Source organism: Papilio polytes, unplaced genomic scaffold, assembly GCF_000836215.1.
Source record: "Papilio polytes unplaced genomic scaffold, Ppol_1.0 DF823934.1, whole genome shotgun sequence".
Classification (NCBI taxonomy): Eukaryota; Metazoa; Arthropoda; class Insecta; order Lepidoptera; family Papilionidae; genus Papilio; species Papilio polytes.
In genome coordinates this window covers 1382986-1401381 of record NW_013525270.1, presented here as the reverse complement: position 1 = coordinate 1401381, position 18396 = coordinate 1382986, and the positions used below count along the sequence as shown (strand labels likewise).

The 18396-nt window shown below is 32.3% G+C and overlaps 1 long non-coding RNA gene across 1 annotated transcript in view; it reads left to right on the top strand.

Moving 5' to 3' along the window:
• The first annotated feature begins 6 nt into the window (after positions 1-6).
• LOC106101994 overlaps positions 7-18396 on the top strand; it is a 53450-nt gene continuing 35060 nt past the window's right edge. Inside the window, exon 1 of the long non-coding RNA XR_001225544.1 lies at positions 7-206. This is a non-coding gene — a long non-coding RNA (uncharacterized LOC106101994). The remainder of the gene's footprint in view (positions 207-18396) is intronic.

The following is an 18396-nucleotide window of genomic DNA, read 5'->3' as shown; positions in this document are numbered from 1 at the left end:
ACATAACATAAACAATACAAATAGAACATCGGAACTGAGTGCGGACTGTGAGATACGTTTGGTTCGTGTGGCGCGCTGTTGAAAGGGGGTGCGCGGGGTTGGTTTTGGCGGGAATCTGTCTGGAGCGAAAGTGCTGGCACAGGCGCGAGCGCGCCCTGTTTTACATAACTGATACTACGAGCTTTCGTAATTGTTGCGTGATAACAGTGAGTACATACTTCGATTTGCTTACAATTGCCCTTTATGTTTCTATTGTGTATAATTTCGCGAGTTGATTAGCATTTAACCTGGCTTTGTTATATTTGATTTTACTAAGTTTAAATAAATATTTACTTATAATTTTACTTATGCATGTTATCCGATAATCTATGTACTGTTGATGTTTTACTTCATTGCTTGTTATCGAAATTAGAACATCTATTTTTCCGCAGGTATCATAACTGACTGGATAATAGATAACCGTTTTTAAGCTTTTTAATATGACTATGCTTTTTCGATTCTTTTTATAATTGATTTCTATGATTTTTCGATCTTAAATAATAAAATCACGGATAAAATCAAGTCTCTATTAAAATATTGCTGTTCGTCAAACAGTAAGCGGAGCTTATGAAGTGAAGTAAGCATTCGTTTCAGTATTCTGCCGTAACTTAATCTAAGTATCATGATGTTAACATCGATTATAATAATAAAGGGATCACGTTTTTTGTTACAAAAGCTTATGGATGATTTGTCTTATTATTAGCACAGGTACCAGCTATCAAATACATTTTATTACACAAAGTTTTATTGTTTCTGCATTACTTAAGTATATAAGGCAAGAAGTGTTGAATTTTGTCCCAACATCCTTGATGTAATGAGTTAAATAATCATGAGCTTGAAATATAAAACGAAGAGACAATGGACAACTTTTTATACGGATCCCATCAAAACGTCATATCGCATCATCACAAAAGTTGGTTCTTGTTAAATGCCGCTTCTACAGTTTCTCGGTAATGGCACGCCGTGGTGCGAATACTAACATCTTAAAAGGCGATTCTTTTATCGTTAATAGGTTCAATGACGTCACGTACTTGTGCCTCGTACCGCTTGGGAGATGGTGGTGGACAGCGGTGTAATCTTAACGATGTATCTCTGTTCACTTATCACCACAATGGCTTTTGGTCTCTCGTTAGACGCGACATTTATCACAACAGCATCAACGTGTATCAATTTATACCACCTACGATACAAAATCTATTCAAAATAAAAATTTTCCGCTTCACAAAACGATTACTTATTCAATTCGGAATATCTATCGAACATCTTTAAGAATTTACTTGAGATTTTTATTTAAATGCCGCAATAAGAAGACTTTGTGGACACTGAATTTAAAAAGCTGATAAAAGCGCTTAATCTTTCTTGAAACGTCCTAATGACTCTTATCATATCTTGAAAATTTATTCATTAGCGTTATCTTTTTCTAAGTTCGTGATGCCTCGTGTCTTAAACTTCATTACTAACAAATGATTTAATAGTAAAATGATAAGATAACCTTACTGATTGGATAGAAAGCAATAAAGAAACAAATTATTGAAAGATAAATCCAGAACAATTTTAAATTACATTTACATATAGTGTAAAGTCTATAATTACTGAAGGGAAAAAGCGATCCTTTCAAAATCAAGTTGAATCTTTAAACATGTCTACCTTAATAAACGAAGCGCATATTTACGTGTACCTTTTGCAATAGCGCACACCTTTTTATGCGTGTCTCGAATCTCGATGTAGCCGGTTTGATTAATCACAAAATACAGATCGGTTTAAACGTTAAAGGATTTTGGTAGCAACTTTTATTAGCTAACATAGTAAATAGATTCGATTAAAATCTGACAGATATTTGGTACTCTTATAAACTTTGTATTATTATAATTTATTCGTTAGTTTCAGTATAAATAGTGGCTGATAAATACATCTTACAGTTAAATATTACTTAATTAAAATAAACAAAAACAGAAACAATAAATCTTATTTATATGATAAATACGAAAGTTCAGATGGATAGATGGATAGATTTACGTTTGTTAGACTTTGTAAACTGCTGAACGGATCTCGATGAAATTTGGTATGGATGTGGACGATAGTTAGGAAGAACACATAGCCTATTATTTTTGTTTTTAATTTCACGCAGATGAAGTTGCGGGCGAAAGCTAGTTAAACATAAAACTCAATTACTAATGATCATGTTTGCAATTGTAACGTAACTTGCATCGCATGATTTGAGCGTTGAAATCTTTTATATCGTCAACTCGTGCGCATATGAAATGCGCGCAGCCGCTACGTGCACTAATTTATAGCAACGTTATGCAACGGACAAAAGCCAGTTACATTCTGCTTTGTCTTTAAAATTCTTTGTTTTATAATAACAAAGATAAATAAAAAAGATTGCATTTTCTAAGTAAAGTTACCTAACATTTTATTCATGTAGAAGACTAAGCTTGTAATACACAAGTAGATTGGCAAAGGGTAACGAAATCCTGATTATTTTTAGGTTATACTCTTCGTAATGTTACGTTCTTTTTATAGTACGAAACAATATAGAAATTTTAGCTAGAAATCATTACGCAACATGTAAAGCTTTATACGAACTACTTTTAACGGTATCGACAAAATTTATAGCACTTATACCGCGTGCTTTAGTGTAATAATATACCAATTGTGTTCGCCCAGATGCCCTTGTTTTTGGCGATTACGGTGGCCACTAGCGGTCAAGCGGTGGCTAATTATATCGCCACATCTAGGTCAAAAGAATGTGGGCTACATTATTCATGAACTACGATTTGAAGTAAAATCGTTAGCTGTGAGTCATTTAATTCCAAGTTAACTGATGATTTGAACGAGATATTTTATAGCGGTGATAAAGTAGCTTTGGAATTGGAGTGCATACTTGTATGTCGCAACATGTGTTCGCTCGTTAATTAAATGTAGATGCAATTAAAATATTGACAATGTACTATCAATTCTAGTTATGGTAGTTCACAGTGGTGAATAAATAGGTTTATATACAACTTGAATTCTATTAAGTTGCCAGTTATTTAATTGTTTGTTATAATTAATTGGTAATTTACTTTACGTTTAACGTTAATTTCAATTGTAATGATTCTGTAAAAAAACCGGTGTACTAATAAACATTTTAAAAAAGTGGTTCTATAAAGAACCTTAAAAATATTCTTCGATTATTTTTTTAACTTATTAAAACTTTCGGGAGACAATATACTATATAATTTATAACACGGCTAAACTTACGTGTACGTGTACAAATTATATAGATTTTTTTTGTTAATATCCTATGTAAACTGTAGTACTTCTATTAAATAACGAGAAATGCTTTCGTATTCAGCCCGCAATGCGAACGGAAGCGTAAATTTGATAAACAAATATCTGCTGTTTGAGAAACTCATAAAATAGCTAATAGGCGCGAGAGAGGCATCGACCTCCAATAATTTCGTGGAATGTTGTAATGCAACAATGTTATTTAAATAAGTAAAAAAAAAACTTATTATAATACTTGTAGTGCGAGTTTTAATACACGATATAATACACTTAATGATCGAATCCGCACTTATGTGTGAAAAAATATCAGTATGATACTGTGACGCCAGTTACAGAAAAGGCTAAAATATTCTTTAAAAAAAAAATAACCACGAAATGTTTTAGCGCTATCGCATGTAACATCCAATTGCCTTGTGTATTAATTGTACTTCCTCTTTTGGAGATATATATTAGCGATAAAACATTAATGAAGAGAAAGGATTTGAACTTCCGGATTAAAAAAAGAAAATTTAAATTTTATTCTATTTCAACTCATGAACTAAAGCCATAGTCCATCTGTAAAAGTTTAAAAGAACTTCAAATGTACAATATTCTCACATTTTTTGCGAATTAAAATGGCGCGCTGACACATATGACAATTGTAGCAGATTGGTCACGGCGATTAAAAAGTCAGGATGATTTGTGACAACATTAACACAAGGTGGGCTGCAAACTGAAACTGGTTTTAAATTTTAAAAGTACTTCAATACTTTCGTCGGTCACATCAAAGCGTGCTTATATTTTTAATCGTGTTGCGAAGTTTAGTGTTTTTTTGTAGGCGGCGATAGAACACACCACTCGCTTTATTAAATGACTATATCTAATATCTTACTATCGGAAGAACAAGAAATGATTATTATATTAATAAATCAGAGGATTGAAGATAAAAGACTAACGAAACATATTTGTAAATAAATTAAACGATGTAAGGCATGATGTAGGCACTATTTGCCCTCGACTACCACAATACCGATAAATGTATAAATGCCTCTTCAAGGCAAACATTGACAATCATACATTCTGCATTCTTCCTACTTGTATTTTCTCTATATCTTTACGTCCTTAAGTAATAGTAAAATATTGATAAAAGCGAATTCGACTATGCATATAAGGTAAAATATTACTGCATGTCAATGACAATGAAAGTAAAATACCCATAAAAGATTATCTGGTTGATATAAAAAGCTGGGTTTCTTATTCAAAATATGTAAGTGAACCACGCATATGACGAAAAAGGTATCTGTGGGTGTAAAGGTATTGAGATAGAGAAATCAGATCTATGTAACGCTAACTATAAGTTTTCAACGTTCACTCGTGTAATCGTTATAAACTTGATATTTTTGTACAAATTGCCCAGTTCTTAACGTATTGAATTACCTATAACTTCTTGCACAACTACACACAATTCTAAGTTATTTGAAGTTATGTCAAGTTACACATTAAATCATACTATCTTATTCAAATTATAAATGATAGTGTTTAGATGGATAGGTGTTTGTTAGAGTCTGTACCTGTAACTGATAAAACAGATCTCGATTAAATTTGGCATAGATGTAGAGGATAATCTGGAAGAACACATATGGTACTTTTGTTTTTTAATTCCATGAGGACGAAGTCGCGGGCGAAAGCTGATATGCAAAGTGTCTTTTAGAATAAAGCAGGTGAATACGATTTTATTTTTTAATTAAATTTGTCACAATGTATACAGGTGTATAAGCAGCTGTTATAATTAAAAGCTTCATGAATTAATACAGTTTAATACTAATTACGAGACCCAAAGTGAGAAAAATTCCATACATAAAAATTCTAAGTGTGAATGACCTCTTATTCTTCAAATAAATTCGAAGGCGCAATGCCGACGTACTAAAAGTTAGATGCGACACTTAAAATGTATCGCCTCGACTCGCCCTTGGGCAATAAAATTCCGATCGATAACAGCCTTTCTACAAAGTTTGAATTTTAAATAAAATATCATCGAAAGATTTTTTATTTTTTAAAGCAGCATTGATTTAATTTAATAAACACCCCTAAAATGTACACAAAAAAATTTCAACACGATTTTTAAAAATTATCAAACCTGTGCACGTACTAATCTTTTTGATTATCTAATTCCGCTTGCATTATATTATGCAGTAACTCTGAATGTATTGTCATGTTACGGAACTGGCACACTGGCTTCCTTTCACGTGTGTCATTTGTTGAACGTGCCAAAAATTTAAATGGGTCTGCATTCTAATTCCTTAATAAAGACTAACTCAATTTCCCTTTTTATCAAATAAAAAATGTCTAATTCACATTAAAAACAGATTTTATTAATTTAATTTGGTGCACTATCAGTCGAATATTTTTATTTCTCAAACTAGGAATACAAAATTGTAGCTCATTAAAAGCAAACAATTGACTGTAAGCGTATTTATTTTATCTGTTTGTTGGTCAAATATATTCTATACTAACTTACTTGTAACGACAATTAAAGGTTGAATTCTATAAAAATGTAGTTATTTAGCATCGCTGAAACAATAATTTAAACATTATATTCAATAGTAATTTCAAATTCCAAGTATTAAATAAAACAAACACAATTCTTAAACAATCTTCACAACAAAGTTAAATCACCTGTTGATTACGAACATCGTATTGATTTAGTGGAGCGTGCATTCACTTCGCAGTGTAACGATTTCAATTTGGAGTCTTATTACTCGTCGCTGTTGATAGCATTGGAATGATTTCGTAACCTATCTTTGACTATTAAGTGACAAGACCTGTCAAATGTGTATTTCCCCTGTGTCAAATAAAAACGAACAATAAATTTTTAACTTACTAGAGTGCTAGTTTTGTAAATTGTTTCTCGCTCTGTAGTATCATTGTATGCGTACAGGTGATCGTAATCGTTGCTTCACCTGTGATAATTGGCAGAATTTATTTAGTCTAGATCTTTATCTAGTCCATTTCTATATAGTCAAAGTAACCTTCGGCCGGCAACACGCGACTACGCTCACGACCTAACCTTATCACCGTCCAATAGACATTCTTCCTGTTACAACAAGAACTTTCTTAACCCGTAACATTTGTAGTCCGCCATTATGCTTACCTATGTCTTATGTAACGGTTTTATTATGAACTTTACTTAGACGCCTTACAAAATCCTGTAATTTAATATATAAGTTGTTTACAAGGTAAAAAACGCAACACTTGAAGTACACTTGAGCTTGAGTTTTTTAATATAATAACACACAATATACGTTAAATACAAATATATTAATGTCAAAGTAAAAAATAATAGTGCTAGTAAAAAAATTGGCCGAAGTAGGTACTGTTGTTTGAAAGTTCTAGGCTATTATTTGAACACTTTTTTAGTTACTCGTTATAATCGTTTGACTTTGAAGTAACCTTCGTAGTTTATTTATGGTTTTGCAAGCCTAAATATAGGGCCGTAGGTTATTAACTAAAGTGAGACGATGATCATAGTACTTATGGAGTAACTGGTATTTAGGCATGTCTGAATAATGGTGTAGTGTTAATGGTAAGCTTGCAGCGATCCTTAGATATGAGGATAGCACTAAAGTGTACAATTTAATCCATGCATCAACAATTCAATATCAAGCAAACGTGTGCAGAAAATGTCATTATAAGCATAAGTAAAACTACAGTGAAAAACTATCTACGATTGCATAAACTATTAGCTAATCGGAATGTATTCTAGTATATCTGTAACCTCACATACAGAACGTAAGGATTTATTTGTTAAAGTATTGAATACAAAACTCTAAAGCGTAAGCAAAGCAAGTGCCTAGTGACAATAACGAATTGCCTGCAACTGTGTATAATTTCTAAAGAAGCTATAAATAAGTACGATCTAATAAGGGGCTATAAACAAGAAGTAACAAGCATTAAAACGTCCGAGTAATTCAAAGCGTTCCTGTATTGATGACATACGCGGGCGAATAGTTCAATCGCGGCGCCGGCGCAGCAATTACCCACATTTCCGTATTGATTGCGTTTAATTTATTAACAGAATCTTACGCGATAGTCAATGCTTAGTTCAATTAGCTGCAGTCAGTATGGACAGACGGACGACGTTTTATGTATTGACAACGCAAGCGCAGCTCATACGTGACCACTGTATACGAAACACGTAGACGGCTAACTCATTCAGATGCCCGTAAATGGAGAACTAGAAATATTGCCAGTGCTATCGCAACGACTCAGGTTATGCGGACAGACATCGTGCGCTCGCCGCACTTAAAAAATGCTATTCTATATTATACATTTTTAATCGATTTGTTGAAAAAATAACATAGTTATGATACTTGTTAGAGAGTTATTTCAACGTTATTTACTAAATTGCGTAAGTTATCCTTTTAAGTCATCAAGTTATTTAATCGTAAATCTGAAACTTGTTTTGTATAATTATTAGTTTTAAAAAAAGTGATGTGAAAACGATCGTTCGCGATTTTAAAACAGCTTTGGTTACGAAATATAACAATAAAATGGCGTTTATAATACAATTAAAGAAAGGTTTCTCTTAGTACAATAATTCTTATATTCAATCAGAAAGAATCAAATTTTTTCTTTCTCTATCTGTAATATTAGTTTCGGTATAACTTGAAATACAGACAACCGTATTAAACTTATAATAAGTTAATACACGCTTTTCAATTAAGTAAACAACACTAAGTCACAACATAATTTAAATATCGACATTAGAATTGTACGCAAATTCGTGTTGAGATTAGATAACACATGTATCTCTAAACTTACAACTCGGAACCGGCGGCCCACCACTGAAATTCAAATATATTCAAAGTTCAGAGCACTCGATTCGATTCCGATTTTGATAGCGAAGTGAGAATAAAACAACGATCCAGTTACATTTGTATGAGCAAATATAATTCCTTTGCAAATATTACTATACTATCCGCTCTTTACCATAAACCTCTATTACGTATGGCTATAGCCATAAAATTTTCTATTAAAATTTAAAAGGGATTGTTTCGTTAATTTCGATTGATTTGATTAAGTTTTCCATGTATCAAACTTTTTATTGAACAAATATCTCTATAGTCGCTCTAGCCTAAAGGAAGATATAAAAATAAGTAAAAGTATATTGAAGTTCCGTATTTTATTCGCATTACATTCAATCCATAAACCATATTTAAATGTTCCTTTATCGTTGTCTTTGAAACAAGAGAACATTGCGAGTATTCTGTAACAAAGCTAGCGGTACCCTCTAGATTCGTGACTTGTAGTCGAGTTTATAGCGAAATATACCTAATAGGGTACATTCGAAGTAATATGTCACAGGAGTACAGGATCAGATAGGGTATGTCGCGATGGCAATAACGGTCAGCGTCGAGACAAGCGATTTATCGCGCACCACAGATAATAATTGTTATGTCGATATCGTTCCGAGTTGCTCGTGGGCGCTAAGAATGGACTCCTCCACGATATCATGTTCCAGGACAAAGGGATACAACGAACAATGGTTGAAGTACATTTTGGTATTACCTACATTAACTTTTAGGATTTTTATAAGACCATTGGAAGGGAGATTGGGATGAAAGAAGTACGAGTATATGGATTATTACGTAGTTTAATGCAGCAGAGGGCGCGCTAATATCTACTCAATTACAACTTACTACTCAACTAATAGGAAGTATCTACTCGATTTAGATTTTTTTACAAGCTACAAATCTTGAAAAAGTGTTACATTAATGGGATATTGATACGAACACCTACAAAGTTGGTATTCGTATTAGCAATTAATGTATCTATCAAACGGTTATTGTCTAGGTCTTTTATATTATCCCTCATTTAAATGCAAACCGTGTGCGTTGTGATTTACCGGTTCATAGTAACTGTACTGCCATACATTAAATTGTTACCTTCTAAAATAGTAACTCAAATAATTTGCAATAGTTTCAATTTCTAGCATATGTTAAAACGAAATTGAGTTTTCACTTACATATTTTATCATTGAATATTTTTGAAATCCAATAAAACATTTTTTCGGGCACAGAAATGGTCTTTATAAAGTATTACTGGTCTATCTTGATTTACAAAATTTAAAAATCTATTTCAAGCACTTTATGTCGTGTGGGTGGTCCACAACAAAAGCCAGTAACCACCAATCGCCCGGACGACACGTAGCATTGACAATTTTGGAGGTTATGTGCGATAAGACATCGATAGCTTGGTCTATAAGACATTGATGATTGATGAATGGATCAGTTAAGTAAAAATATTCAAGATGCACTGCTTATGCTGACATCAAACACAAAAATGATAATAAAATTGTTATGTTAAAAAAAATTAATAAAATTGTTATGTTAAAAAAAATTAATAAAATTGTTACGTTACTAGTAAAAGCAAAAATGAAACGAATTTATTCGGGAAAAAAGAAATGTAAACAAATGACGATGAAAACATTTTTCGTAAATATGTTATTAATGGAAGCTAAAGTGCTAATTTCCATACATGGTGATCGGTTAACGTCAACCGTTATAACTTACATTCTTGTATGAAACGGACGTGACGTGACAGGTTCTTAGTGAAAACAGGTAAAAGCATTTAATAATAGTTTATTAGTAAGTCCCGAGACTGACGTGTCGTACCGTGAGTCTATTTGGGACGTTAGTAGTTAGTAAAAAAATCTGGCTGGTGTTAAAAAGTAAATATTCACTTTGTAATGAAGAAGTAACAGATTTTTATGATTATTCTAAGTTAACTCCTAAATGCTAGAGTACGTCGCAAAGCAACATATACTAGTTCTTGTTTCCTCAGGGAAATAAATTAAATAATTTTTCTAAGCGTAAAACATTTCCGTTAATTTTTATTAGCTTAATAACATAAAGTATGATCCTTCCTAAAGTAAATCTTTATAAAAGACCTTAAGTTAAGCAATAAAAGCGTCACAATCACTTCTTCACCCACTTAAATGTTAAATTAATTATGTATCGGGACCAGTGTTCGTTCGTGTGTGGTCCTTGGTTGCCATGGGAACGGCTATAGTAGCCCGTAGTAGCCTTAACTGATGGACGGGGCTAATAGTTGTGACGGTCGAGTTTAAATGTCACTGTACTACCGTTGCCCTTATTGCCACGTAATTAATGATTGGATAAATACGTAATTAAGGTTTTTGGAGTATATAAATGGTTATTAATCTTTCTAGATAGTAAGTGTTTTATCATTGGCAAATAGTTCTCTATTATTTTTGTCATAAGCATGCATCATATTTTATATGTTATTGTGTCTAAGTAGCTTAAGTGTTCTTTCAGACTTTCTTCTACATCTAAGCCAAATTTCATCAGATCCGTTCAGCAGTTTAAACAACAATCTCTAATAGAAATCCATCCATCTATCCAAATTTTCCCATTTTTATAAATGTATTAGTAAGAAGTAGGATTTACATACTTACTTATTGTTCGTAAAGTTCGTAAATCAAAAGATAAATAAATAACAATTACTTCTTAATAACTTTATGTGTAACATCTATTAGATTTAATTAATTCGTAAGCATGTTTTAGATATAAGTGGCACGAAACACGCGAGAAGTGTCCAAATGAACAGTAACAAGATTGAAATAGTAAAACCTAAAGATTTCGTAATATTAATGTTTTTAGGTCAAGTCGAGCAATTAGAATGAGTCGTATTCACGCAAAACAACCTTCGTGTTAAAAATATATCGGTCATATCGTGTATCCGTTACTTGATTTATACAAAAAACGTATACGCGGTTATTTAACAAGCTTTTTTTACTGTAGCGAAAGAGAATTAATTCCTTAAGCTTTTCATGTCCTATTTTCCTCCCTTATGTAGTAATTCTTTGCTATAAAGCAATAAACATGTAGAAATTTTTAATATCAAGTATGAAATACTTTGAAATGTATGTTTTATTCTTTCAATTATTAAATCTTACTTCGTACTATTACAAATGCCAACGTTTAGATGGATGGATGGGTGATTGTTAAAGTTTGTAGCCTAAACGATTGAACGGATCTCGATGAAATGTTGTATAGACGTGGAGGACAGTCTGGAAGAACACATATTCACTTTCTTTTTAAATTCCACGCGGACGGATTCACGATCAAAAACTAGTAATTAATATGTTTGTCATCATTCGTATTAATAAGAGACTGTTACATATAAAAAAATAAACTATGATAAAACGACCGACAAACAAACAAAAAATCAATTGATATACCAGACTACAATGTCAGTAGATTATCATAAAAGAATAAATATAGATTATAAATATGTAAATTAAAGTTACAATTTGTACTATAGTCATAAAATGTCAAGGTTCCTACAATTGATTAAATACAAATAAAAAATGGCGCCATATCAATTTACAAAAGGCCATTTGAATAATGGGCGACCACCATGGAAAACGCAGTTCATACGCTGAATGAACATGAATAGTCGATTTTATTTGACAGGCGCACATAACTTTTTGATTCGATTTCGATAATTGAATACGTTCGTCAGCGATCGAGACATCCGATTAGCATCGACTCGCAAAAAATCAATCGATTTTTAATAAGTAACTAGTTTGGTGACTTCGTTAAGGAATGTATAGTATTGAATTGTGTAAGTTAAACGAATTACGTGACAAGAAACATATTTCATCTATAGAGCTTTAATTATAAAGTTTTTTATTAAGATAAAATAACAAAGAAATACTAAAAGGAGTTAGTTTAGATGCATTTTGCTGACAGATAGATACCGATATCTGGACCGCCTTTTAAATATTACCTGCCAACATGTGAGACATAAAATCTTTTATTTTGATCCCCCTAGGTAATTTGGGATCCAATTTTAGTCTGACAGAAGGCGGTTGAGGTTCTTTACGACGATTTAAAGCGTGTCCATGTCGGGAATTGTTATAATATGGAGTTCGCATACGTAACCTTTCTGAGAAGTATAAAAATAAAATCTGATTTGCCAAGCGAAATGTTTTAAGGATGATACTTTTATAACAATGTTGTCAGCTAATAAAATAGAATTTTGTGACTGTTCTGAAAAGTTTACTTGTTTTTTTTTTTGAATAAACATTGCTGCACTTTTTTACAAATTGATTACTATACTATATTTTAAATTCTAGTTTTCTTTTTTTAACTTTTAATGCTACCTTTTGAAACAGACATTACGGATGAAGCAGGGTTCTTTGTGGTATTTTATGAAAATATTAAATAATAATATTTAATGTTTCGCTTGAGAGTTCCGTCGATTTCCTCATTGCGTCTGCAATTACGATGAAAATTATTGCTGTACATCATTCATCAATAATAATTACATTAATGCGACTACATATACTACATAACTGTTTCGGAACCTACAACGAACATATCTACGATATTTCTTTACAATTTTAAAGGTAATGTTTCTTTTAAATACAATGTATATATGCTATGCTATTTTATCACCAAAGGTTAAAATTAAAACTACGTAGCATTCATCACTGGCCACAAAATAGTCTTGTAGTAACTATCATTATCAAGGGTATAGATTAATCTCGATGACATCGAGCATAGATATAGATTATATTTTGGTAGAACACATGTATTGCTTAAGTTTATTTTAATTCCACACAGACTTAGTCTTTGGCGACAGCTACTCTTTGCATAAAAATAGTAGCTATACCTAGATAAAATGAGGGCACCATACTACACCACTTAAACTCAAACGTTGATAAAACAAAAGAAAATAGCTTCTTGCGTTGTTCAAGGAACACTATCCGTTAATTAACTTGCGATATCTTCTGCAGCAAGGTACGTGAAGCTTTTAATCTTCCGAGACTTGCGAGTAATTTGCATAGCTTAACAATTACTCGCTACATTCTTTCTCGGTTTTCCAGTATCTTGATTATACAGACAGTGGTAGTGGACGCCTACTATGTATCCGATGCGGCCATAAAACAGATTCCTCTCAAGTTTGAGAATTCACCAAGATATGAGCACACCGGTCATTAGGAAATTCAAATTGTGTTCCATTTTAAACAACTTAGTATTCAAGATTCTTCGTTGAATTCAGTTAAAGGTATTATTTACGTGTGTATATACCTTTATTATTATATTAAAACATTTCTACCATTAAAAGAATGGAATTAAAAAGATGTAGTTAGACATGAAATTAAACTCAATAAGTATAAAAATATTATATACGAGCTGTTGCCCGCGACTTCGTCCGCGTGGTATTAGAAAACATACGAACTATATAAATGACAAAAACTACGTATCCCTCGGGAACCGGACATTTCTCCGGGATGAACCTTATCTCATGTGTAGTCCAGACATTGTTTTATATCTGTGCCAAATTTCAATAAGATATGTTGAACCGTTGCAGAATGATCGAGTGAACATTAAAAAACTAAATTAATGAATCCCACGGGAACCGTAACTATTCCCGGAATAAAAAGTAGCCTATGTGTTCTTCCAGACTATGCTCTAAACCTGTGCCAAATTTCATGGAGATCCGTTCAGCCGTTTAGGCTACAAACGCTAACAAACATCCATCCATCGTAACTTTCGCATTTATAATATCTCATGTCTTTATTTTCTTATTTTATATATAATATATTTTACATGATTTAAAAAAAATAACAAAATAAAACATATTATATAAAATCCATCCATCCATCTAAACTTTCGCATTTATAATATTAGTAAGAAGTAAGATTTAAATATATTTAATAAGAAATACTTCCAAATAACCTCTATTCATCATCGTAATTTCTCATTTAAAACATTTTTAGTATTTGTAACCGTCTAAACACTAGATCGCATATTTATAAGCTTCGAGAAAGTTCCGCGTAACGTGTCATATAAAAAATGTGAAGATGTTCACTCAGCCGATTTGTAAGAAGTGAAGCAGTTCAAAGATTACATTAAAAGACCGTTCCGCCGGTAACGTTACATCATCTTTATTTATTTACTTAAAGCTGGTATGTGTTACTTCGAAGACTAGGTTGACAGTCGTCATGTTGCAAAGAACCGTATCGTCATAGAGCATGCTTCTTAAAATCATATTGACTATATTACTTGATATGAATTGTTTATTTAGGATGATTTAATTTTCTATGAATATTTGTCATTTCTCATTATAGCCATTCTTTAATAAATAATTTATTTTGCCATGCCAATGAAAATATAACAAGAAACAATTCGATAAAGCCCGTTAGACACCTTCAGTGTAAACTGTGCAGTTTGATTGTTCTGTTAAAATTAAATGTGTGTAGCGGACATTAGAGGATTGAAAGTTATATCAATAAGTTTACAGCTATAAATCTGTAATGCCATTATTTGTATCGATTATTGAATAGTGATAATTATCAGTCCATTAAATTAACGTAACACTCAATAAAATATCTAGTAGCCCTAGGAAGGCTCGTCAAATTATGCCAATGCTCATAAAATTTCTCGACCGCCGGCTGAGTCTGTCTCACGCTTTTATGACGCTCATTGACTAAACGATTACGTATTTTTTTATTATGTCGGAAATATTATACTTCTTTGATGTTTTTATTACTGTTTATTATAGTGAAAACACTGAATAGAAAAAGTAAGTAATTAAGTGCAGGCGCCTTTGACTAAACATCGATTGTTTCGCAGATAATTTAAATGTTTAATTGCAGAACTTCCATATAAGCTTATTAGAATCACAGCGACACCAAACAGTAGCGCGATAATTATTGTGTGTGCATGTTCTAATGTTTAAAACAACTTTCTTTTCAATTAATGACATATAAAGATAGATTAAACAATTTTAAACTCGGAACGTTATACAATTATTTAGGAATTGATTATTTTCCAGTTTGTAATTGTAAATATTTCTGCAATCTTTAATTTAACATTTCAATGTAACACGCACGAACAACAAACAAATCTGTACTTTTGACAACGTGACCGCAAACATTTTTATGGCGTGTCGAATTTTGATAGCCGTGAAACGATACCGGTGGGAATAAAACCATAGGTCATTTGAATCTGGACGTTCATTACAATCCACGTTTTATTACCCTTTGATAAAATTCAATTTGGAGTAACGAAGGTGTTTTGATTGGACCCTCGGGGTGACACATGAAGCGAAAAATATTGAATCAAATAAACCCGCAGTAATATTTGCGTTGATTTAGCCGTGGTTTCCACTTGAGGTATGTTCATAAAAAAACACATTGTCATGTCTATTTTTTATCACTATCTTCGAAAAAAATAGATAGCAACATAATTTTGCACTACAGTTTCGGGCGTGGAAACCTAACTTTATATTCCCGTTATAAAAGTCATGAAAGGTTTATAATGGTTCCTGTAGGTAAAACATAGGTATCGTGTGTGGGAGGTCTATTTTATGGGTACAAAGCTGGTGCAATATAAGGCTAGATTTATTTTGATCTCAGTCTATAACTCAGACCAATACGTGACCGATGCTCACGCCTACATTCGAATACCTATAGTGTTTGTGTAATGTACACAGAAATAGTAGCAATTTTCACATGTACAGGTCACATAAGAGCAATATGGGTTAAAGGTCGCTCGGAAAAGGTTATTTCCCGTTGCCCGGCGGGCCGCTTTCTACACAGATTATAAACTAGTTCAACACGCCTATTCGCTGAGTAAATGCCGTTGTGTAACGATAATATAATAATAAAAAGTACACCTTAACTTCCAGTACTTTTTCCAAAAAAGTATATTTATTTCAAACAAAGTTACCGATTGAAAACTTGAGCGTGAAATTGTAATTACAAAAGATTTCACTGGCAGTCGTAAAAATGATTTCTATGACTTGGTTCAGTGAAAGCAAAATTATAAATGGTAATAAAATTAATGCATTCTTATATTATTTTTAATTAATAATATATAATAATGCTATTCGCCTTAAGTTAGTATAAATGCAATTGTAAGATTAAACAATTACAATTGCATTTATACTAACTTAAGGCGAATAGCTTTATTATTTTATTATCTGTGGTATTACTTAAAAATTGACAAACTCGAATTCACCACTTATCATATTCTTATTGGATCGTCTTACAGCAAAACCCGTTCTTCTCGGATAATTTGCTATCCAGCCTTGTCTCGGTAATAAGGCACAATACCAGGAAGTTGAAGATTTCAATGTACCGGGAGTTGTGAGGGGAAAAATTGATCGCAGAGCCTTGGGGACGGTGGGAACGCAATTTAGCCGCATCCATTGCCTCGCTAACGTTATTGTCGATGAGAAAAGTCCAAGCGTACGTACACACATTTCATAAGCGGATTAGCGACTTTAAAGGACTGAGCCCGGACGATAGCTGCGCGACGCAATGATTGCGCGCTTTTTGTTACAATGAGCTATGAATTTCATACAAATAAATTTTCCAGTGAATCTAGGATTGTGGATTTTGTTTTCAACAGAATATTTTCCATTGTCGTGATCATCTCTAAAGAGTTTTTATAATCTTTAATCAAGAACTCTTCGTGATTTTAAATTATTTTCTTGTACTAAACTTGAGTTTATCGATTGTAAATAAAGAATTGAGAGGTTTGTTGTAAGAATTGTATAAGTTTCTTGTTAAATTATCATTGTTATTAAATAACCAAACTACTCATATTATCGTTAAGGCAATCTTGATGCGATCGAAAGTCGGGATTCCCGCCCACGCCGCCACGGATACCGGCTCGTATTTTTAAAGCCGTAAGATCGTGTGACGCACTCGTTACACCGGCTTATTGGCACGGAAAGCCGCTTACCTTCACTGCCGACCGCTGCCTTCCATTTCCGAACGTAAATACCAAAACCAATCTCGAGTACAAAACCCATTCCACACGTATAAACATCTTATGACGCTAACACGTGAAGAAATCCCTCCGTATCCGCCAGTATTAGGTATTTGGTCGGTCTATTTTTGGTTTCATTACGTAGACATATTTATAAATAGAATTTTTCTTACCTTTGTTTTAATTTATCTTTTATTCTCAGCTTTTTTGGAGCCAAAACATTATTTTTATTCAGTACAAAAATCTGTTTACGGAATACTGGATAATTATTTTTACATTTAAAAACTTGTTGATACACTCTTCTTGTTTCCTTCCTTAAGTACCAATTTCATTAATCATTTATATTGTATCCTAGTAAATTGTTTATTTATGTATTTCTGCACTTAATAGCATACCTTTTTAATACAGTATCATATAAGTATATAAGTTTCATTTTACTTTAAATCATCGATTCAAGATGAAAATCTTAATATAATAGCAAAAATGTACATTTGTTATACAACATTTAGTAAAAACTATCAGTTGCTAATTTAAAAAAAAAATCTTTTATATCTTAACCAATTAATATACCGTCTACAGGAATAGTCTTAAATTGGTACCTACACAATCATTGCGCATAAAGTCCAACCATCCGGATAAACCGACAAAGGCTGATCAAAAAAAAGAATGTAGAAATATAAACGTTTTTACTTCGTCTGCCTCTTCAAGGACTCTCGTCTTCGAGTTCATTGAATGAGATCGCAATTTTAATATCTCGTGGTATTTGTACTTCCATAAATATTTGTCGTGTCGTGTCGTTATGAGACCTGTTGCAACGCAAGGAGACACTTCGTCTCGATTCGCCTTAAGTGATCGTTTTATTCTTATTTTTGTTTCGTTTTTATTTGGATGTTAGTCGTTCATTGATAACTTTCAGTAACAAACAAGTAACGCGGCTAATAAACTGGTTTCTGTCTTAATTTATCGATAAAAATATTGCGTTTGTACAAGCATTTAAATGTTTTACGCAGCTTACAAATAGTAGATTTCTACTGCGTAAATTGTATTGTTTTATTTTTTTAATTATATCATTTTGTTATTTTGACAAAATTAAAGAAAGTTTTAAGCGATATGAAAAGTCCATAAAAAGATAATTAAAACATTGAGGTTAATTTTATTTCCTGTTTATAAGAACAAAGCATTATAACTGTAAATTGAGTTTCCTAACTGATTATAAGCTTGCTGCACTCAATCAAAATTGTCGGATTATCACGATAACAGATAACCCTTTGTACTCGATAGAGACTTTAATTAC